The sequence below is a fragment of the Notamacropus eugenii genome, chromosome 6 (genome assembly GCF_028372415.1).
Source record: "Notamacropus eugenii isolate mMacEug1 chromosome 6, mMacEug1.pri_v2, whole genome shotgun sequence".
Taxonomy (NCBI): Eukaryota; Metazoa; Chordata; class Mammalia; order Diprotodontia; family Macropodidae; genus Notamacropus; species Notamacropus eugenii.
This window is the reverse complement of record NC_092877.1, coordinates 263,033,062-263,058,446: the sequence shown is the minus strand read 5'-3', so window position 1 is coordinate 263,058,446 and position 25,385 is coordinate 263,033,062.

Here is a 25,385-nt window from a genome sequence, read left to right as displayed (position 1 = left end):
TATTTAAGGAGGGAGCTCAGCTCAGACCACATTTCTCATCTGGTTGCTCTACTTTGGGATTTATCTGATTTTTCCACCATGCCCCTGGCACTGAATACCTTTTGTGTTCCTCCATCCTCTTTTCAGCTTCCTTTTGTGTACTGTCTTACTCCATTAGATTATAATCTCCTTGAGAGCAGAGACTATCTTTTTTCATATTTATATCCCCCATGCTTAATATAGTGTTTGGTACATAGTAAGTGTGTGGGATCCCAACTGGGGAAAAACCATAGTACACAATAAGAAGGAAAAATCCATTAACTTAAACTCTGTGAAAGGTGGAAGCCCAGTCATGGTGACCTGTTGAAAATAATAACTCAGATACTGAATCATATATTAAGACACTGAGTCATAATTCAGATAATGTGTTCAGTAAAAGCCATAACAATAATATGGCAATCTGTTTGTGACCATTTTGTGACCTGTGCGTGCAATCTATCTGTATTTGTCCTTCATTTTTGAAGAAGACCATGACATCAAAGAAATGATGAAATGACTTGCACTTGACTGTTTTGAGTAAGGGAGTGCTGTGCAAGGTCACAAGCCTCACTTCACCCTCCTGAGTCATCTGGATCCAGATAATCACTCTGAAACTGGAAAAGAACCATTAAGTGGAATTTGAGCAGGGACATATTTTTGTGCAATGTATGGGCTTCAGAGTGCACTGGGTTTAAGATTTTAGCAAAGAGAAGGAAGGTAGGAAGGAAGGAAGGAAGGAAGGAAGGAAGGAAGGAAGGAAGGAAGGAAGGAAGGAATCTGGTCAGTAAACCCCAAGTTAATTGGGCATCCTCCTTTGGTGAGAAGAAGAAACAGGGGACAGAAGGGAACAGTTGAACTGAGTTACTCAGCTAGCTGGTTCCCCATTCAGGCAGCTTGGTCTACTCACAGGTCTGTGTTCATCCTTCATTTTCAAAGACCATGACATCAGATGATATGACTTGCACTTAATTTTGTTTTGAGTGAGTGAGGGCTGTGCAAGGTCACCAACCTCACTTTCCCTTCCTGGGCCATCTGGATCCAGTGACCAGATATTCATCAGGATGACTGGAGAAGGCCCAGGATACAATGGGAGACACTGACCTCTTCAGGTACTCACTTAGGGTGAGATAAAGCCCATTTAGTGAATAGGTCTCTTTAATGGTTATTGCATGCAATAATATTAGCTTAAAGCCCAAGTTCAGAAATGAGCTCATTACCAAGCAGAAAACCCAAAATATCTACAGTACTGATATTTTCTCTGTCTCCTCTTCCCTTGGTCTGTTTTCTATAATTACCATGGGGAATTTTGAGGTTCTTTGCAAGCATCCATTGAACTATAGGGCAGCCACCCCAGATCACTCCTGTTTTGTAAGTAATTATAATGATTGATTAAACTACCACCTATAATCAATTTGAAGTTCCTTGGTCTCTTCCTTTGGTATCAAAACTCACCCCATGGTTATGGGGGAGGTTCTGGGGAACCCTGGGAATTCTGGGCTTTATAGGGTGCTTAATAAATATTGCTTCTGTCCATTTGGTAAATCTCTGTCTATTTAGCTGGCAAATATTAAATTGTGGCGTCCTTTGGCTGTGGCATTCATATATCATAATTTTGCTTGAAGACTAGTATGATATAACTATTCTGAATAAAAGTTGAGATGTTTTTCAAAATGTTAATAAAGCAGTTTGTGGTACAGTGGATAGGGAAATGCTCTTGTGGTCAGGCTCAGACTTGAGTTCAAAGCTTGAATCAGACCTTTACTAGTTGCGTGACCCTAGGCAAATAATTTAATCTCTAATTCAGTTTCCTCACATGTAAAATGGGGATGATAATAGCATATATTACCTCCCAATGTTGTTGGGAGGATAAAATGGGATAATATTTTCAAAGTGCTTTGTAAATTAAATTTCTTAATATTTGTTAAAATTTCTTAAATTTCTCTATAAAGGCTAGCTAATAATGCTGTTTTAGTGATTACAGTTAAGTTTTTAATTTGGGGAGAAATGGGGTAACGGTTTATTCCTGGATGTGGAAAATAGTCAATATATCTATGAAATACTTTGAATTACTTTGCATAAAAAAGAGACTTGTGGATATGGGCCTGGGGCATCAGCGATCAAAGATATTTATATTTGACTGAGATTAACTTAGACTCTAATTCAGTGGAATTGTTCTTATTTTTAATGATCTGAAAAGAGCAAGGGATCAGGGTGTCTGGACCAAGTCCATCTCTTTGCCTTCAAATACTCCAGGACCCAAGAACCTGGTGGGTATTTATTCTCCATATAGCTCTGTGCCTCAAGAACGAGTTCCCAGAGCTTAAAATGAAGAATGAGACATACATTTCTTAAAGTCACTAGGCAGGAAAAAGCTAAATTAAAGGAATGACTATGACTGACTAGTGACTTTGGAATGCACCTTATTTTTACTATGCTCTAAACCACAACCCATCTCTCCATCGCATAATCTAACTCAAAGAGCAAGGCACTTATATTATTACATTCTGTCTTACCTTTCTTGAAGAAGGCCTAAATTTCCTTTGTGTGTAGGATTACATCAGTCTTCCCCTCTCCCTCTTGACAATAACACTGAAAATTTTGTCAAATGGCACTGAGGAGTCACTCTATTTCAAAGCAAGACCAGGGCCACAGAAAAGGTAAATAAATATAGGTGTAGCAGAATTTGAGTAGTAGCTTATGAATCCGGGAATACTTGAGTTCAAGACTTACTTCTGAGCCATGCTGTTCATGTGACCCTGGGCAAGTCACTTATTCTCTTAGGAATTTCAAAAACTCTGTAAGACTATATATTGCAGAGAAACCACTTGCCTATATTAGCAGGAATTTCTCCATCTGGGAATTCTCTGTGCCAGTGAAATCACTAACCTTATCCCTCAAGAAGAATTTATTTTCTTTACTGCTTTGGAAGTGGTACAACTTGATTTTCTTCTCCATCCTTTCTGCTGTAATTTGATATTATTTGCAAAAATGGATACATTTATTTTATGTAAAAAAGGAAAATGTGTTTTTTTTTTGTTCAATGTGCTCTTTTTTTTGCACTTTACAACAATAAGCTTCAGCTTAATGAGATTTGGGTAAAATTTTGACATTCTATCAACCTTGTTAAAATTAAATCTACCTGGACTAGAAAGCAAAAATGATTAATGTGCTCTGAGATGCTGTATCATCTTCATGGAAACTGATTGAGACATCCAATGTGAGCAAAGCCCTGTTATTAGGAATTGCTTTGTGCTAAATGGGAAAGGGGAGATACAGCCTCTGCTTTTTAAGAAGCACATAATCTACAGTGCAGACCAAAATGAAGTGACAAAAGAATGAATAGCAGTGGGCTTGAGACATAATCAATTGTAAGCTTTGTGAATCTAGCCTTCTTTCTGTACTAGACATATCACTCACAGGGTTTAGAGTGAAGAAACTGAAGGTCAGATTCTGGCCTTGAAACTTAGAATCATAGGGGCATACATGTAGAGCTGGAAGAGACCAACCTCAGTGTTTTTACAGATGAGAAAACTGTCCTAGACAAGTGAAGTAATTTATCCAAGCCTATACGGGTAGTAGCTAAGTTTTGCAATGGGTAGAGTGCCAGACCTGAAGTTAGGAAGACTTATCTCCCCAAGTTCAAATCTGGCCTCAGACGCTTACTAGCTGGATAGACGTAGGCAAGTCATTTAACCCTGCTTGCCTCAGTTTCCTCGTCTATAAAAAATGAGCTGAAGAAGGAAACAACAAACCACACAGTATTTTTGCCAAGAAAACCCAAAATGGGGTCACAGAAAGTTGGACACAACTGAAACAACCGAACAACAATAATATAGCTAGAAAGTAGGAGAGTTGGGGTTTTACCTAGTTTCTCCGACTCCAAACCAAATCCTCTTTCCATTATATCAAACTGGGTGACCATGGATGAGTTATTTAACCTTTCTGAGTTCCAGAAGCTCTGGAATCAGGGGACCAAACCTCTGATATCACCTTTGTTCTTTACTACCTGTGTGACTCGGGGCAAGGCGTGTCATCTCCACGTGCCTAAGTGTCCTCATATGTAAAATGAAGGGACTGGACCATATGGTCTGATATTGTAAACCTTAAAAGTGCATGCAAATATAAATGGTTCCTGTTAGTAGAAGGCAGTGTGGTGTAGTGGATACGGACTTCTCTTCAGAATCGAGATTTGGGGTTGAGCTCTACCTTTAACACATCATAGTTGTATGATATTTGGTGAGTCATTTAATCTCTTAGTGCCCCTAGTCATATTTCTAGGATATATGTTGTAGAGAATGTGTCTGTCTGCATTGGTAAATGGAATTCATCGTTAGGAAATGCTTCAATCAATTAGATCAATGACTGGGTCAATTTTTTTTTTTTAAATAAGTGGCCATGTAAAAAATTTCTTATTAGAATCAGTGAAGGGAAAGTAAGAAGGCTTAAGGAAACCTCTTTAGCCATTAAGGGCCTTAAATATGGTGGAGCAAGATAGGGACTTCATTGCGCATTCTAATTTGATTTGACTGTGCATCAATAACCGTCAAGGCCCCATTCACTAAGCCATCCAGAAAAGGCCCAGAACCAGATCCTTATGTCCTATCCTTGCCCCCTAATTCCAGTGTAAGAAAATTGACATCCCTGCCCTGTCCTCTTCCTTCTTCTTCTTCTCCTCCTCCTCCTCCTCCTTCTTCTTCTTCTCCTTCTTCTTCTTCTTCTCCTTCTTCTTCTTCTTCTCCTTCTTCTTCTTCTTCTCCTTCTTCTTCTTCTTCTTCTTCCTCTTCTTCTTCTTCTTCTTCCTCTTCCTTTTCCTCTTCCTCCTCCTCTTCTTCTTCTTCTTCTTCTTCTTCTTCTTCTTCTTCTTCTTCTTCTTCTCATTCTTCTCCTTCTCCTCCTCCTCCTCCTTCTCCTTCTCCTCCTTCCATCTCTTTCTCTCTCCATTGAGATCAGGCCCACACCACCACCAACTACCTGCTGGACATTTCTACTTGCATCCAGTTGGCACATCAAACTCATTATATTGATGTTGTTTTTGTTCAGTTGCTTCAGACATGTCTGACTCTCCATGACCCCGTTTGGGGTTTTCTTGGCAAAGATACTGGAGTGGTTTTCCATTTCTTTCTCCAACTCATTTTACAGATGAGGAAACTGAGGCAAACAAGATTAAGTAATTTGCCCGAAGTCACACAGTAAGGATCTGAGGCCAAATTTGAATTCCAGGCCTGGAGCTCTCCCTTCACTTTATCCTCTAGACCACCTAGTGGCCCAGTATGTTGATAGGGACACTCATTACATTCCCCCCTAAGATCACCCTTCCCTGCAAACTTCTCTATTTCTATTAAGGGTGTTACCACCTTCCAGTAACTGAAACTTCACTACCATCTTTGACTCATCTCCCTTCTTCACCCCTCAGAGATCAAGCCTTAAGCCCAGTTCACTCTGGAGCTCAGAGATTGGACAACAAGTCCCCATCCACCTATCACAGAGTGAATGTAATAACTAAATAGTAATTGTTTCTCTTTTACCCAGGAACCCTGAGGATCTTCCCCTCCCAGTTTGATTTTTTTTTTTTTTTGATTAAAGGGGCCATCCTTTGAGTAACTTAAAGAAGACTGTTCATTGAATGGGTGTATCTCACTCAAAGTGAGAATGTGATAAGACCTTAGCCTGAAAGGGCCAGGGTTTCACATTGCATCTTGGGCCATCTCTAGTCATCCTGATGAATATCAGGCCACTGAATGCAGATGACTCAGGAGAAGAAAATGAGGTTGGTGACCTTACACAGTCCTCCATCACTCAAATAAAAATCAACCGCAAGTCATGTTATCATCTTGATGTCATGCCCCTTAACAAGAATGAAGGACAAACACAACAACAACCTTCTTCACCCCTCCTCCCTTATCTAATCAGTTTCAATATCTTGTAGATGCTTCCTTAACAATCTCATTAGAAAAAGCATGGTAGCAAATTAAAACAACTCTGAGGTACCACATCACACCTATCAGATTGCAAATATGACAGAACAGGAAGATGATAAATGTTGGAGAGGATGTGAGAGAGTTGGAACACTGATACACTGTTGGTGGAGCTGTGAGATGAGCCAACCATTCTGGAGAGCAATTTGGAACTATGCCCAAAGGGCTACAGAAATGTGCATACCCTTTGACCTAGCAATAGCACTTCTAGGACTGTATCCCCAAGAGATCATAAAAATGGGAAAGGGTCCCACATGTACAAAAATATTTATAGCAGCCCTCTTTGTGGTGGCCAAAAACTGGAAATCAAGGGGATGCCTATCAATTGGGGAATGGCTGAATAAATTATGGTATATGAATGTAATGGAATACTATTGTGCTATAAGAAATGATGAAAAGGAAACTCCAGAGAGGCCTGGTGAGACTTATGTGACCTGATGCTGAGTGAAAGGAGCAGAGCCAGGAGAATTTTGTGCACAGCAATGACCACAGTGTGTGAGAGTTTTTTCTGGTAGACTTTGAACTTCATTGCAATGCAAGGACTTAAAAAAATTCCCAATGGTCTTTTAAGGCAAAATGCCTTCCACATCCAGAGAAAGAACCATGGAATTCAATCTCAGAATGTAGCAAATCATGTGTGTGTGTGTGTGTGTGTGTGTGTGTGTGTGTGTGTGTGTGTGTACTGTGTTTTGGTTTGTTAGATGATTTCTACCACTCATTTTAATTCTTCAACACAGCATGACCATAGTGAAAATATATTTAATAGTGTAGAACCTATGCAAAATTGTATGACATCTCAGGGAGGGAGGAAGGGGGTAGGGTGGAGGGAGGGGAAAATAATAATCCAAGTTATTTGGTAGTTATTGTAGAATACTAAAAATAAATAAAATTAATTAATAAAAAAAGAAAAAGCATGGTATAGATAGGATAGGGCACTGGACTTGGGGCAACAGATCCTGGGTTCCAATCTATTTCAGATACCTACTAGTTTTGCCCAAACCTGAACAAGTCAATTAATCTCTCTGTGCCGTAGTGTCTCCATCTGCAAAATTGGTGGAGGTGTTTGAATCAGGTATCTGAGGTCTGTGTAAGCTCTAAATCTATGATCCTATGTATCTATGAACTCTTCAGGTCCCTGCTTTCTATTCTCCTCTCCCATGGTGCATTACCATAGCCTCCTAGTGAGTCTCCTCCTCTCTGGTCTGTCTCCCCTCCCACACATCTTACACACAACACAATTCAGAGCACATCACTTCGCTGCTCAAGAATTTTAGTGTTTTCCTATTGCCTCTATTAGAAAATACAAACTTTTCTGGCATTTGTAGCTCTTCCTAATTTGGGTTCACTCTAGCTTTCCAAACATATTTCATATCACTGCCTGTTACATACTTTATGTTCCAGCTAACATAGTCTGCTCCTTATTCCCCAGGATGCCTTCTTTTTCAGCATCAGTACTTTTGCATAGCCCATCCCATATGGAATGCTATCTCTTCTTATTTCTACCTCTTAAAATCCCTAGATCCCTTCAAGTCTCAGCTCAGGTGTAACTGTGCATGAGGTTTTTCCTAGGGATAAGAGGGCCACGATAGGAATTTCTTTTACTTCACTATGCATGTTTGTTGTAAGATTTTTTTTGCCCTTTTTTCCTGCCTAGTAAGGGCAAGGACAGGTGGGAAGGGGATAAAATAAATACTTGTTAATTGGAAAAAAAATTTTAAATGAGGGCATTTCCTTGATCCTTTGGTGGCTAATGCTTCTTACTCCCTGAAATTACTTTATATAATCTGGATCTGCATTACATCACCCTCTCTGACCCTGGTAGAATAGAAGTTTCTTGAGGGAAGGCACTGTTTTATTTTTGTTCCTATATCTCAGTGCCTTTCACATAAGTGTGTAGCAAATGAACAAATATTAGTCACAGAATCTTCTGATAAGGGAAATAACACGATCCAAATGATACTTGAAGACAGGAGTGTAAAAATATCACTACTACAGATGGACTATGTGCATTTGTGTATCTTATGATCAACTGTGTGTTAGGGAATCAGAATGCAGATTACATCAATGTGTTGTTATGCTGATGAACATTTTAAATTAGTGAACAATATTATGAGTAAATTTGAAGGAGAAAAAGGATTCTAGGAGTAGGACAACTAAATTAACTGCTATAAAAATGGCAAGGACCTGTCTCTGGGGCAGTGCCATTTTGGATATTCTGTCAAGCACATAATTTGATTTGTAATAACAAACAAACAGTCCATAATTTCAACACTGGTTTTAAAGGCCTGAAAAATTGTTATTGTATAGGCTTAATCAAAGTTGCCGAGTCCCTAAAAATTGAGACAAGCTGCCAACTGAAATAAGAAAACAAGAAAAGAAAAATAGGCCTGAAGTAGCAGGGAGAGGGACATTTGGGGGCAATGAGTAGTGAGGGGTCAACATTCAAACTGTGGTTCAGTGATTTACAGTGTCTCGAGGAGCAATGGAGAGAAAAAAAACTGTAGAGATGCTTTCACTAAACAGCCTCATTTTACAGATGAATAAAATGAGTCCTCAAGAGGTTAGACAACTTCCCTAAGGTCACACAGCTAGCTAGTGTCAGAGTGAAGACTAGAATCCAGGATTTCTGATTCATGGTCTCTGGCTCAACACCATTTCTATTTCCATTTTTTTTCCCAGAGCAGTAATCTCTATGCCTGACTTTCTCTTGTCTATAAAATATGAAAAATAACCAAGATGAATTATTCTGACTTGGCTATGGGTATGATGAGTTTAAGTGATAAAAAGTGACAAAATACCTTTTAGAGATAAAACCAAGAAGAAATTTTTCATAATAGAGGCACTGTACTGGAATGACTTTCCTTGACTGATTTGAACTATACATATTCAAAAATCAACAAAACATAACAGAAAAACCTTGAAAGAATCACTGATTTTACTCTTCCTTCTGTCTTTCCTTCCTCCCTCCCTCATTTTTTGTTTCCTTCTTTCCTTCCCTCTGCCTTTCTTTCTTTCATTCTTTCATTCATTCATTCTTTCTTTCCTTCTTTCCTTTTTTTTACTTTCCTTCCTTTTTTCCCCTTTCCTTCCTTCCTTCCTTCCTTTTCCTCTCAGCTTCTGTAGACAGCCTTTCCTCTTCCCACCAGATGCTAACATCTATCCCTTTAAGAGTACCTTCCAGCTAGTCTGGGTACATTGTATATATGCCTACTTACTTATACCTTGTGTCTAACTTTAGAACATGACCTATTTGAGGGCAGGACTATTGTTGTTTTTCTTTCCATCCCCATCTCTGAGAACAAAATACTTAAAAAGAATTGTGTTGACTGATTGACTGGGAATTGATTTACTAATCCTCAAATCATTAAAAAGAAGATGCAAATCACTCAATAGCTGAGGTCTAATGAGCACCACTTAGCCTTTTTTCCAGGGACGTGTCTTTAATGTGGTCCTTAGCATTATTCAGATATAGAACTATGCTGAGATCCACAAACTCGGCTCAGGTACCACTTGTTTTGATTCCTTGAACTGAAAGCATTTTCTCCTTCCTCAGATTTTCTCATGATACTTTTCTAGATCTCTTCTTTCTCTTCATCTTCTACTGTATTCAATTTCGGGTGCTATTTTTTAGAAAGGGCATTGAAAAACTGGAGTTCATCCAAAAGGACGTAGCCAAGAGAAGAATGAAAACCACATCACAATAAAAATTGATTAAAGAAATTCTTTAGATTTAGCCTCAACAAGAGAAGACTCAGAGGGGACATTTTATCTGGCTTTAAATGCTTGAAAGGCTGTTACACAAAAGAGAGATCTGATTTGATTTGCTTGTTCCTAGAGGATAAAATTCAGAGCCATGGATGGAAGTTGCAGAGTCAGATTTCAGCTTGAAGTAAAGGAGAATTTACTGATACGTACTTGTACAAATGGAGTCAGCTAAATTCAGTGCCTAGAGCATTGGACCTGGAGTCAGGAACACCTGAGTTCAGATCAGGTCTTAGACACTCACTCATTAGCTATATGACTCTGGGAAAGTAATTTAACTTTTGTTTGCCTTGTGTTCATCCTTTGTTGCCAAAGAAGACCATGCCATTGTAGAAATGATGACATGACTTGCACTTGACTTTGTTTTGAGGGAGCAAGGGCTGTGCAGGTCACCAGCCTCACTTCTCCACCAGAACCATCTGAATCCAGTGACCAGATATCCATAAGGATGACTGAAGATGACCCAGAATGCACTGGGAGATCTTGACCCCTTTAGGCCAAGGTCTTTGCAGGTACTCCCTTAGGATGAGGTGATGCCCATTCATTGAATAGGCCTGTTTAAGAAGTGGCCAGGGCATGGCCCCTTTAATGAGGCCAAGAAAAAGGAAGACATCACACTCGGAGGGAAACAGCAGTTGCTGTTTCTGTTCACCTTAATCCACTGGAGAAGGAAATGACAAATCACTCTAGTATCTTTGTGATGAAAACCCCAAGTGAGATCCTGAAGAGTTAGATGTGAATGAGCAACTGAACAACAATTTGTACAAAAGTGAAAAGGATCTCCTTGGGAAATGATGGGTTCCCCCTCAGTGAAAGGCTTCAAGCAGAAATTGGAGGATGATATGTTGGTTGTTCTTGGACTAAATGGCCTCCAAAGAATCTTCTAACTCTGAAATTTTGGGATTCCAATGCTGACTGTTGAAGTGAATTTGTTCAATTGTTGCAGAAGAGAGGTTCAGTAGAAATAAAGGTAGTTATAAGATAAGAAGTAGCATGTTGTTATAGGCAAGAGCATTATACTTGGAGCCAAGAAGCCTGGGTTTGAATTCCAACTTTAGCTCTATTACTTGGAGGATATTGACTAAATGACTTACCCTCTCTAGACATCCCCTTAAATTTGGAATAAGACTTGTATTACCTGCCTTACAGAAACCTAAAATGGTATATAAACATGGGTTACTATTTGAATGTGGTTCAAATTTGAGTGAACATTGACATGTACCAGGTCTTTTAACTTTTAATCCACCTAGGTCACTTCTCTTACATTTATTCTTTGATATCCTGGGGCAAAGACTGTAGAAAAAATGAATTATATAAAAAACTGGAGTACAGGATGAGTAATGAGAAAAATATTAGGAAAGTGAAACTTTACTAAATCACTTGGAACAGCTACAGTTAGGTGTGTCTATTGATTACTAAGCCAAGTTTGACTTAATCTCAAAGAACTTCATTAGAATCTTCAATCTGTATTCAGTCTCAATGAGTCTATCAAAAGTAGCTTATTTTTGTCTCTAAATTTAAAAAGCACAGTAGATTGAGTGCTGTGTTTGGAGTCAGGACTCCTAAATTCAAATTTTATCTCACACATTCATTGGCAAATTACTTATATATCCAGAAGCTCAAGGTCTTTATCTTTAAAATGGGGGTATCTTACTAATTGTGCTCCTTCATCACATGGCTGTGAGGAAAGCTCTTTACAAATCCGAGAAGATACACAGATGTGAGCTATTATTTTAGCAAATCCTTGGACAAAGAGGAAATCCTTGCACTCCACTGGTGTCTTACTCAAAAGAAGCTTCTAAAATATCAATGCAACCACTACTAGGTCTATATCCCAAAGATCACAAAAAAGGGGAAAAGACCTGTATGTGCAAAAATATTTATAGCAGCTTATTTCATGGTGGCAAAATATTGAAAATTGAGGGGATGCCTATTAAATGGGGAATGACTGAACAAGCTATAGAATATGAATGTAATGGAATACTATTGTGCAATAAGAAATGGTGAACAGGCAGATTTCAGATAATCCTGGAAAGACTTGCATGAACTGATGAAAAGTGAAGTGAGCAGAACCAGGAAAATATTTTATTCAGTATCAGCAACATTGCAGTGATCAACTGTGAATGACTCAGCTCTTCTCAGCAATCCAATGATCCAAGACAAGCATAAAGGACTCAGGAAGGAAAATACTGTCCATATCCAAATAAAGAACTAATAGACTCTAAACACAGATAGAAATATATTTTTTTCCACTTCTTTCTCATGTTATTTTTTTTCTTTTTTCCTTTTCATTTATTTATTTTTAAAATTTATTTATTTAACTTTTAACACTCATTTTCACAAAATTTTGGGTTACAAATTTTCTCCCCATTTCTCCCCTCCCCCATCCCAAACTGCTGAGAATTCTAATTGCCCCTATCAACAACCTGCCCTCTCTTCTAACATCCCACCCTTCCCTTGTCCCCGTCTTCTCTTTTGATGTGTATGGCCAGATAACTTTCTATACCCCATTAAATGTATTTCTTATTTCCTAGTAGTAAGAACAATACTCTACAGTTGTTCCTAAAACTTTGACTTCCAACTTCTCTTCATCTCTCCCTCCCTACCCATTCGCTTTGGGAAGCAAGCAATTTAATATAGGCCATATCTGTGTGGTTTTGCAAATGACTTCCATAGTAATCGTGTTGTGTAAGACTAACTATATTTCCTTCCATCCTATCCTGCCCCCCATTGCTTCTGTTCTCTCTTTGGATCCTGTCCCTCCCCAAGAGTGTTGACTTCAAATTGCTCCCTCTTCCCACTGCCCTCCCTTCCATCATCCCCCCAACCTGCTTATCCCCTTCTCCCCCACTTTCTTGTATTGTAATATAGGTTTTCATACCAAAATGAGTGTGCATTTTATTCCTTCCTTTAGTCTAAATGATGAGAGGAAGCTTCATGTTTTTCTCTCATGTCCCCTCTTTTTCCCTCCACTGAAAAGTCTTTTGCTTGCCTCTTTTATGAGAGATAATTTGCCCCATTCCATTTCTCCCTTTCTCCTCCCAGTATATTTCTTTCTCACTGCCTAATTTCATTTTTTTAACATGTGATCCCATCCTATTCAATTCACTCTGTGCTCTTTGTCTGTGTGTGTGTGTGTGTGTGTGTGTGTGTGTGTGTGTGTGTGTGTAATCCCACCAACTACCCAGATACTGAAAAAAGTTTCAAGAGTTACAAATGTTGTCTTTCCATGTAGGAATCTAAACAGTTCAACTTTAGTAAGTCCTTTATATGACTTCTCTTTGCTGTTTACCTTTTCATACTTCTCTTCATTCTTGTGTTTGAAAGTCAAATTTTCTTTTCAGCTCTGGTCTTTTCATCAAGAATGCTTGAAAGTCCTCTATTTCATTGAAAGACCATTTTTTTCCCCTGAAGTATTATGCTCTGTTTTGCTGGATAGGTGATTCTTGGTTTTAGTCCTAGTTTCTTTGACTTCTGGAATATCATATTACATGCCCTTCGATCCCTTAATGTAGAAGCTGCTAGATCTTGTGTTATCCTGATTGTATTTCCACAGTACTTGAATTGTTTCTTTCTAGCTGCTTTTAATATTTTCTCTTTGACCTGGGAACTCTGAAATTTGGCCACAATGTTCCTAGGAGTTTCTCTTTTTTGATCTCTTTCAGGCAGGGATAGGTGGATTCCTTGAATACTTATTTTGCCCTCTGGTTCTAGAATATCAGGTCAGCTTTCCTTGATAATTTCATGAAAGATGATGTCTAGGCTCTTTTTTTGATCATGACTTTCAGGTAGTCCCATAATTTTTAAATTGTCTCTCCTGGATCTATTTTCCAGGTCAGTTGTTTTTCCAATGAGGTATTTCACATTATCTTCCATTTTTTCATTCTTTTGGTTTTGTTTTGTGATTTCTTGATTTCTCATAAAGTCATTAGCCTCCTTCTGTTCCATTCTAATTTTTTACGAACTATTTTCTTCAGTGAGCTTTTGAACCTCCTTTTCCATTTGGCTAATTCTGCTTTTGAAAGCATTCTTCTCCTCATTGGCTTTTTGAACCTCTTTTGCCAATTGAGTTAGCCTATTTTTCAAGGTGTTATTTTCTTCAGCATTTTTTTGGGTCTCCTTTAGCAAGGTGTTGACCTGCTTTTCATGCTTTTCTTGCATCTCTCTCATTTCTCTTCCCAGTTTTTCCTCCACCTCTCTAACTTCATTGTCAAAATCCTTTATGAGCTCTTCCATGGCCTGAGCCCGTGGAATATTTATTTTGGATATTTGGGATATAGAAGCCTTGACTTTTATGTCTTTCCCTGATGGTAAGCATTGTTCTTCCTCATGTGAAAGGATGGGAGGAGATATCTGTTCTCCAAGAAAGTAACCTTCTATGGTCTTATTTTCTTCCCCTTTTTTGGGCATTTTCCCAACCAGTTACTTGACTTTTGGGTCCTTTGTGAAGAGTAGGGTATACTCTGGGAATCTGTGAGATCTCAGTTCTTCCAAGGTGGCACGATGAAGCATGTGGTGGTCTGGACGCAGAGAGGGATTTTTATGCCTAGAATCTTAGCAGATACCTCTCCACAGCCACTTGGCCTCCAGTTCCCAAGTCAGCACTGGGGGCTGATATTCAGATAAGCTGGATGGGCAGGGCCGCCATTCAGTGTGAGACAAACACCAGCTAGGCCAGAGCTCCCACCCAGAGCGAAGGTAAGACTCAGCTCTTCAATGTTCCCAAGGGTTTTTACGCTCCAACAGTGGAGCTTTCGTACAGGTTGCTGTGCAGGTTCTGTGGCTACTGCCTGCTGCTGGAGCTATGGGAAAGCCCTTCTTCCTTCCTGGCCTGTTGATTAAACCCCGTCACTGACCTTTGGTGCCTGTGGGCCAAGGGATCTGAGGCCCTGCTACTGCGACTGGACATTCTGCCCCTGAAGAGTCCTCCTCCCAGAGTCTCGTAGTGCCACACCACCCTGAGCCGTGCTGCTCAACCAAGGTTGGGCTGGGCTCTGCGTCTGGCGCAACCAACATTTCCGTGGGCCTTTCAGCTCACCGTGGGCTGGAAATCTCCTCCACTCTGTTGTTCTCCACTTCTGCTGCTCCAGAATTTGTTGAGAGTCCCTCTCTACAGGTATTTTATGGGCTGTGGGGAGGACTCTGCATAAGTGTGTCTGTCTAGTGCGCCATCTTAGCTCCCCTCATGTTTTTTTAAAAATCTTTTTTCTTCTTCACATCTGTGGCTAATATGGAAATATATTTTTACGTGATAGCACATGTATAAACTATATTAAACTGCCTACTATTTTCAGAAGAGGGAGGGGAGAAAAATTTGGAAATCAAAATCATGTAGAAATGAATGCTAAAATATCTCTTACATGTAACTAGTGGGGAAAATACTATAATTTAAAAAAAAATCAATGCAGTTTCTTAGCTGGAAGGTCCTGGAATCTCAAGATTATTTTAGTCTCTTTTATCCCATGAACTAAGATTGTTTTATTTTTCTTGGTAGCATTATTTACTAGGAAGTGGTTTAAACTTGATGTCAGAAGCTTTGGGCTCAAATGTCAGTTCTGTCCCATACTAACCATGTGACTTGCAATCGGGAAATTACTTGATTTTTTGTAGGGGGGTCTCAGTTTCCTCATCTGAAAAATGAGTAAATTAGTACTCATACTACTTAACTCACAGGATTCACAGGATCATAGATTAGAAATGGAAGGGATCTGAGAGATCATTTAGTCAAATTTCACTATATTGCATCTAAGTAAACTGAGGTCCAAAGAAGTTAAATAAGTTGCTCAAGTTTAAAAATAAGATAAGTGACTAAGCTAATATCCTCTGACTCCTAGGTCAGCCCTTTCCATTGTACCAGGCTCATATCAAATGAAATTATGCTTGGCAAGTGCACTGGAAGCATAAAGTGATATTTATGTATTATTTCTAGTTATTTAAAAATCTTATTTGTGCCTTTTTTTCAATACCACAGACATTTCTCAGCATATTCCTGCTTTATAATAAAGACAAACAGTTAAGCAAAACCAGCTGACAAAATGATAGTGTCTGACAGCATATGCAACATGCTGAGAGAAAGAAAACATGTCTCATCATCTGTTCTCCAGGTCTGAGACTGATTGTTGAAATTAATCTGATTTCAACTGCCTTAGAAGGTTGTTTTCATTTTCATTACTGCAGTCATGCTTGTATATTATGTTCCTGGTTCTGATTACTTTACTTTGCATCAGTTTTTGCAAGTCTTCATTTCTGTTTTTTTAACTTTCTTTTTTAAAAATTTGTTTTAAATTTTTTAAAATGTGTTTATTTATTTTTAACTTTCACATTCAGTTCCATAAGCTTTTGAGTTCCAAATTTTCTCCCTCCCCTCCCTTTCCCTTCCCCTATCCCCAAGATGGCGTGCAATCTGATGTAGACTCTATATTTACCTTCACATGAAACATATTTTCACATTAGTCATGTTGCAAAGAAGAATTAGAACCACTGGAATGAACTACGAGAAAGAAGAAAAAACAAAAAAAGAGAGAGAGCAAATAGTATGCTTTGATCTGCATGCAGACTCTATAATTCTTTGGATGCAGACAGCATTTTCCATCATGAGTCTTTTGGAGTTGTCTTAGAACTTTGCATTGCTGAGAAGAGTTAAATCTATGAACATTGTGACTATAACTGTGTACAGTGTCCTACTAGTTTAGTTCTTCTCACTCAGCATCAGTTCATATAAATTTTTCCAGGTTTTTCTGCTCATCATTTCTTATAGCATGATAGTATTCCATTACATTCATATACCACAGCCTGTTCAGCTATTCCCCAATTGATGGGCATCCCTTCGATTTCCAGTTCTTGGCCATCACAAAAAGAGCTTGTACATGGGGATCCTTTTTACATTTGTTTGATCTCTTTGGGATACAGCCTTAGAAGCAGTACTGCTTGGTCAAAGCATATGCTCATTTTTTTAACCCTTTGAGCATAGTTCTAAATTGCTCTCCAAAATGATTGGATCAGTTCACAACTCCACTAACAATGCATTAGTGTTTCAATTTTCTCATGTCTTCTCCAGCATTTATAATTTTTTTCTTAGCCAATTTGACAGGTGTGATGTGGTACATAATAGTTGTTTTGATTTCCATTCTTCTAATCAATTGTGATTTAGAGTATTTTTTCATATGACTATAGATATCTTTAACTTCTTCCTGTGCAACTTCCTGTTCATATCCTTTGACAATTTGTCAATTGGGGAATGACTTGTATTCTTGTAAATTTGACTCAGTTATCTGTGTATTTTAGAAATGAGACCTTTATCAGAGACACTGGTTGTAAAAATTCTTTCCAATTTTTCTGCTTCCCTCCTAATCTTGGTTGCATTGACTTTGTTTGTATAAAACTTTTTCAATTTAATGTAATCAAAATTATCCCTGTTGCATTTCATGATGTTCTCTATCTCTTGTTTGATCATAAATTCTTCTGTTCTCCATAAATCTGACAGGTAAACTATTCCTTGTTCTCTCAGATTTCTTTTAGTATCAGCTTTTATATCTAAATTGTGAACCCATTGTGATTTTTTGGTATATGGCATAAGACATTGGTCTATGACCAGTTTCTGGCATAACTTTTTTTTTTTTACTTTTCCTGGCAGTTTTTGTCAAATAATGAATTCTCATCCCAGAAGCTGGAGTCTTTGGGTTTATCAAAAAGTAGATTACTATAGTCATTGACTACTGTGTCTTCTGTACCTAACCTATTCTACTCATTCACCACTCTGTTTCTTAGTACCAAGTAGTTTTGATGATTGCTACTTTAAAATATAATTTAAGATCTGATGTGGCTAAGCCACCTTCCCTAGCATTTCTTTTCATTAACTCCTTTGATATTCTGAACTTTTTGTTCTTCCAGATGAATTTTGTTATTGTTTTTTTCTGGTTCTAAAATAATTGTATGATAGTTTGATTGGTATGGCACTAAATAAATAAATTAATGTAGGTAAAGTTGCCATTTTTATTATATTAGCTTGACCTACCCATGAACAACTGATGTTTTTCCAATTTTTTAGATCTGACTTTATTTGTGTCATTTCTGATTATTTTAAAGGAAAAAATATAAGTGTATTTATTCCCTTCTTGCTTTTTCTTACATATTTTAATGATCATGGTAAAAATAGCAAAACCCTGATGCATTTTAAATGGTTGATATCTACCTACTTACAAATATTATTCAAGTAGTTCAGCTTTTCTGAAGGGAGTATCCTATTGGCAATATCTTTCATTCATTCAATAAACATTTATTGAATACTTTCTATGAGCTCAGGACTATACTAGTCATTGGGCATAGATTGAAAGTTTCAGTGACATGATACTTTCCTTCAAGGAGCTTATTAGCTAGGCAAAGTATAAATAAACAGAAATTTAATGCAGATTTTTTTGGGTTGTTGCTCAGTTGTTTTAGTTGTGTCAGATTCTTTGTGACCTTTATTGGAGTTTTCTTGTCAAAGATTCTGAAGGGGCTTGCCATTTTCCTCTCCAGCTCATTTAGTAGATGAGGAACTGAGGCAAACAGAGATAAGTGATTTGCCCAGGGTCACACGGATATCTAGTGTCTGAGGCTGCATTTGAACTCAGAAAGTTTAAGTCTTCCTGGTTTCAGACCTGTCACTCTATCCACCTAATTGCCCCTATCACACACATTTAGGGTTTCTAAGAAAAATCCCTCTGTGTGAAGCCAAAGTAGGAAGGTCATTGATGAATGGTGGGAGCTGGGATAGACTTCATGGAGGAGGTGGTATTTGTTTTGGAAGGTACAGTAGGAATTTACTGAGTGAAAAATAGGAGGAAGATATGTAGAGCCTATAACAGATTGCATACTGTCTGGGGAGGGAGGAGGAGAAGAAGGGAGAGAAAATTTTAAACTTATGGAAGTGAATGTTGAAAAATAAATAAATTAACTTATTAAAAACAGAATAGGAAGAAGAAAACTCTGTGATTAGGGAAAAGACTAATCAAAAGCATTAAACTGGGAGAATGGAGGTCATGTGGAAGGTGGGGAGGGAGTAGGCAGGGAGTAGTAGTTCAGTTTGGCTGAAGCAGAGAGTGAGTGACATGAAATAAGTATGAAATAAAACTGGGAAGGTAGGAGTGTGTCCTATTGGAAAACATCTTAGATGCCAGAATCCTTCAAAAAGGAGTTTCAACTTTATTTGTGTAACCTGAGCCCTAAAACCTAAAAATATGAGAATGTCTCCTCATGGTGGAGGTCCTACCTATTGGACTATTCTTAGTCTTTGCTGGATCATCATCTATCACACATCTTAAATGTGGGTGGACTCTCTTCTTTTGATGATTCCACCAGCTCTTAGAAGTTTAATTATCATCTGTATTTACTCTTATATCTGAATATCTAGCCCTAGTCTTGTTCTAGCATGTATCTCCAACTAACTATTAGACAATTTGAGTTGGATATCCCATAAGCAACTCAATATTGACACACCCCAAAAGGAAATCCTTTTCTTTTCTTCAAACCAATCCTTCTTGAGGATTTTCTTGTGTCTCTGATGACATCATCATCATCATCCTTCCAGTCACTCAGTTTTAAAGCCTCAGCATCATTCTCTAATCCCTTACCTCATACATCTGAGCAGTTGCCAAGTCTTGTTAATTCTTTTTCCATCATATCTGTCACATCTGTCTCTTTCCTTCTACTCAGATAGCTACTACTCTAGTTCAGATCTTACATTACCTCTTGATTAAACTATTACAATGAGTTCCTAATTGATCTTTCTGACTCAATTATCTCCCCTTTCTAATCCATCCTTCTCATAAATGCCAAAATGATCTTACTAAATCTGAGATCTTTTCCTATTCATTAAACTTCAATTGGCTTTAGGACCAAATGCAAGCTCCTCTATTTGGAATTTGAAAACCTGCACCTACTTGCTCTAACCTATTTTTCCAGTTTTATTATATATTATTCTCCATTGTGACCTCTGGAGATAAATCTAATTGGCCTTCTTGTTAGTATTCACACATTTTCCATTCAATTTCCCATTTCAATGACATGACTAAGGCTATCCTTGATGCCTGGAATGCACTCTCTCTTTACCTTTGCCTCCTAGAATTTCTAAGAGGAAATCACATTCACAGCTCAGCTCAAGAATCACCTTCTAGAGAGGCTTTCCTGATTTCCCCTTAGCTACAGGTATCTTCTACTTCCAAATTAATTTTCATTTATTTTGCATGGATTTTATTTTTAAAATATAGGTATTGATTTCATTAAATATTTCCAAATTGTATGTAAAATTGTTAATATTCATTTAAAAAAATTTTGAGGGGCAGAGCCAAGATGGTGGAGTAGAAAGTCAAAAAAAAAAAAAATGCAGGCTCTCCCCACACAGCCCATAAAATACCTGGAGAGAGAAACTCTCAACAAAGTTTGGAGCAGCAGAAGTGGAGAACAACAGAGGGGAGGAGATTTCCAGCCCAGGGTGACCTGAAAGTCTGACAGGAAATGTCTGTTGCACCAGCGCAGAGCGGAGCCCAGACCAGCCTTGGCCTTGAGGCTAGTGAACAGCCCTCAGGGGCGGAATCTCCAGTCACAGAATCACCAGTCACAGCTGCAGTGGATCGCAGATCCCTCAATCCACAGGCACCAAAGGTCACTGACGGGGGTTTTTCAGCTGGCCAGGAAGAGAGAAGGGCCTTCCCATAGCTCCAGCCTCAGACAGCAGCCTGCAGAGGCCACATCAGGCAGGCAGCAGAAGTTCCCACAGAAGCCCTGACAGCAGCCCGAGACTATTGCTGGATCATAAAAACCTCAGGGGGCACTGAGGGAGCTGGTCTTTGTCTCACACTGAATGGTGGCCCTCCCCCAACAGCCTGACTGAATCCCACCCCCCTCAGTGCTATCTTGGCAGAACTGGAGGTCAGGTGGCTGTGGAGAGGAAACTCTGCTAAGATTCTGGGCACAAAAGTCCTTCCTTGCGCCCAGACCAGTACACACTTGATTGTCCCACCTTGGAGGAACTGATATCTTACAGGTCCCCAGAGTATACCCTACTCTTCACAAAGGACCCAGAAGTCAAGTAACTGGTTGGGAAAATGCCCAAAAAGGGAAAAAAAAATAAGACCATAGAAGGTTATTTTCTTGGTGAACAGATATTTCCTCCCATCCTTTCAGGTGAGGAAGAATGATACTTACCATCAGGGAAAAACATAAAAGTCAAGGCTTCTGTGTCCCAAACATCCAAAATAAATATTCAATTGGCTCAGGCCATGGAAAAGCTCATAAAGGATTTTGAAAATCAAGTTAGAGAGGTGGAGGAAAAACTGGGAAGAGAAATGAGAGAGATGCAAGAAAAGCATGAAAAGCAGGTCAACACCTTGCTAAAGGAGACCCAAAAAAATGCTGAAGAAAATAACACCTTGAAAAATAGGCTAACTCAATTGGCAAAAGAGGTTCAAAAAGCCAATGAGGAGAAGAATGCTTTCAAAAGCAGAATTAACCAAATGGAAAAGGAGGTTCAAAAGCTCACTGAAGAAAATAGTTCTTTCAAAATTAGAATGGAACAGAAGGAGGCTAATGACTTTATAAGAAACCAAGAAATCACACACATACACAAAAAACCCCAAAAGAATGAAAAAATGGAAGAAAATGTGAAATATCTCATTGGAAAAACAACAGACCTGGAAAACAGATCCAGGAGAGACAATTTAAAAATTATGGGACTACCTGAAAGTCATGATCAAAAAAAGAGCCTAGACATCATCTTTCATGAAATTATCAAGGAAAACTGCCCTGATATTCTAGAACCAGGGGGCAAAATAAATATTGCAAGAATCCACCTATCACCTCCTGAAAAAGGTCCAAAAAAGAGAAATTCCTAGGAATATTGTGGCCAAATTCCAGAGTTCCCAGTTCAAGGAGAAAATATTGCAAGCAGCTAGAAAGAAACAATTCAAGTATTGTGGAAATACAATCAGGATAACACAAGATTTAGCAACTTCTACATTAAGGGATCAAAGGGTGTGGAATATGATATTCTGGAAGTCAAAGGAACTAGGACTAAAACCAAGAATCGCCTACCCAGCAAAACAGAGCATAATACTTCAGGGGAAAAAAATGGTCTTTCAATGAAATAGAGGACTTTCAAGCATTCTTGATGAAAAGACCAGAGCTGAAAAGAAAATTTGACCTTCAAACACAAGAATCAAGAGAAGCATGAAAAGGTAAATAGCAAAGAGAAATCATAAGGGACTTACTAAAGTTGAACTATTTACATTCCTAGATGGAAAGACAATATTTGTAACTCTTGAAACTTTTTTCAGTATCTGGGTAGTTGTTGGGATTACACACACACACACACACACACACACACACACACACACAGACAAAGAGCACAGAGTGAATTGAATAGGATGGGATCGTATCTTAAAAAAATGAAATTAAACGGTGAGAGAGAAATATATTGGGAGAAGACAGGGAGAAATGGAATGGGGCAAATTATCTCTCATGAAAGAGGCAAGTAATAGACTTTTCAGTGAAGGGAAAAAGACGGGAGGTAAGAGAGAAAACATGAAGCTTACTCTCATCACATTCGACTAAAGGAAGGAATAAAATGCATACTCATTTTGGTATGAAAACCTATCTTACAATCCAGGAAAGTGCGGGAGAAGGGGATAAGCAGGGTGGTGGTGGTGGTAGTGGAAGGGAGGGCAGTGGGAGGAGAGAGAAATTTGAAGTTAACACTCTTGGGGAGGGACAGGCTCAAAAGTGAGAATAGAAGCTATGGGGAGCAGGATAGGATGGAAGGAATTATAGTTAATCTTACACAACATGATTATTCTGGAAGTCATTTGCAAAACTACACAGATATGGCCTATATTGAATTGCTTGCCTTTCCAAAGGGAATGGGTAGGAAGGGAGGGATGGGGAGAAATTGGAACTCAGAGTTTTAGGAACAACTGTTGAGTATTGTTCTTGCAACTAGGAAATAGAAATACAGATAATGGGGTATAGAATGTTATCTTGCCCTACAGGACAAAAGAGAAGATGAGGATAAGGGAAGGGAAAGATGTTAGAAGAGAGGGCAGATTGGTGATAGGGGCAATTGCAATACTTGGCGTTTTGGGGTAGGGGGAGGGGAGAAATGGGGAGAAAATTTGGAACTCAAAATTTTGTGGAAAAGAATGTTGAAAAGTTAAATAAATAAATGTAAAAAAATAAATAATAAAAGAAAAGAAAAGAAAAAAAATTTTGAGTTCCAGGTTTTCTCTTTCACTTTCCTATTCTATTCCTTGAGAAGGGAAGCAATATATTCGTCATATATGAAGTCATACATATCATATTTTCATGTTGTTTTGTTGTTATTTTGTTTCATTTTGCATGTATTTTACATAAAATTATGTATGTGCATAGTTTCCTTTGATATGCTATAAGCTTCTTGAAGACAGGGACAGTTTTATGCTTTGTCTTTGTATAAGCATCTCTTACTACAGTACTTGGAACACAGTAGGCACTTAATAAATGCTTGTTGATTGATTGACTGGTTGATTTGACACATCCAAGATTTTATCAGTGCGCATTTCCCTCCACTAGTGCAGATAACAACCACCATATATCTTGTTACCCTATAAGACTCCTTGTTTTTTCTTTTTAAGAATGGATTTCATTACCTAGTCTAAGCTGGAGGTTAAGGCAAGGGATATTCATAGGCATGATACTCATAGGCCTAATCTCACTACTGACCTGTTCCATTTCCAGTCTGGACCAGTATACCTCTCCTCAGACAACCTGTTATATTCCCCCCCGCCCCACACATATCCCACCCCTCACCCTTATACCTAGGGGCTCATCATATTGATGACAGTATAGACATCTGATTGGCTTATCCCATCGCAACTCTGAACTCTCAAGCTGAAGAGATGTAGACAAGCTCAGCTTCCTTCAGTAACTGGGATTATAGGCATGCACCACCATGCCCAGCTCACCTGCTATGATTTATGTGCATGTTTTCCATAATAACTCCATAGAATGTACTCAGAATGCCAAAGGCTTGCCTTTGGTTCTTTTGGATTAAAAATTCTGGCAAATAAATAATTTCTAGATAATTGGTGAGGAAAACGATTGTAAGACATCATAGTCCTATTGATTTTTAAAAATGTTTTATTTATTTCCTTTTTAATTTATGGAATAAAAAAGTATTTCTGTAACAGCATAATATAAAAATATGATTGCTCATGAAATTGCCAATCCATCATGTATGACTTTCTGTTCCTTTTAAATATATAATTGTCATTATTTGAATTTCTTTTCTTTCTTCCCTCTGCTCCCCATTCTAGAGATGTCTACCATTAGACACCAATATATCTAGATAGATAGATAGACGTCTGTGTGTATAATCATTCCATACATACTTCTGTTTATCAGTCTTACTGATTTTAACAATTGTAAACATGAGAAACATTTAGAGAAAATTAGGGTGAAAAATCCCAGGATGCTGATCTGTTTAGTACCCTTAGAGAATCATCATGTTTTAATACTTGAAGTCAGAAGGCTTATATTTTAGTCTTGGAACTGTGAAAAACTATCTGAGACTTAATTTTCTCATCTATAATATGGGGAAAATAATAACTACACTCTGACCTTATAGGGTTGCTATTTAGGAAGCATTTTGTAAAACTCTTCAGTTTGTGTAAGTATGAGATATCGTTACCATTTATGGCCAAAAAACCTAACAGAGAAGAATTTATTCAGTAGGAGAACTTCTCAGCATCAATACTTAAATTAGCCTCTAGACAACCAACAGATGAGTCCGGGGTCAGCTATGGACTATTTGACCCAAAGTGTAAGGACCAACTGAGATTTTTACCTTCTCCTCACCTTTCATGTGTGTATGAATTAGTAAACATAAACTAGTCATCCAATAGGGCCTAATCACCTACTTGCCAGAACTATTGTGTAATTGATTGCCAAAGGTTTCACATTACACATGTATATATGTGTATATGTATATGTATATATATATATACACACATATATGTATATATATATACATATATGTGTGTATGTATGTATGCATATAAAATGGTACATATCATTGAAGCTGAGATGTAATTAATCACATACATCTGTCTTTCAATATATGAAAACCTACTCCACAAAGCATTGTTTTAATGGAGAATAGTAATTCATTACTATTTTTCCTTTTTTTTCATTTTATTTTACATAGACATAGTTTTACATAGACAAGTTCCTCCCCATAGCAGGCAACAGATACATGTATACACAGAGGAATACAAATTCCAAGAGAGAAGCTGGAGTGCCTCTGTTGCCCTGCTAAATAATGGACTTGATACTACATAAGTGACAAGAACTTTTCGTTGTAACATATGATTTCTCTGGTTTTCAGTTTGATAACCTTGTGGGATGTTGACAAGGGGACCAGTGCTGTGGCCACAATGACACCATCACATTCAAGTTCTCCTTCAGTCTCAGTGGCAGACTGACATTTCTTTTCTCTTGTCACCTTGATACACACTAGCTATCTTGCTTTCCATTCAGTTAACCCTACTAATGGAAAAAATCTTTACATGCACATTATTTAAAAATATTTAGAAGACAACAAGGTTTAGGAATACTACAGCT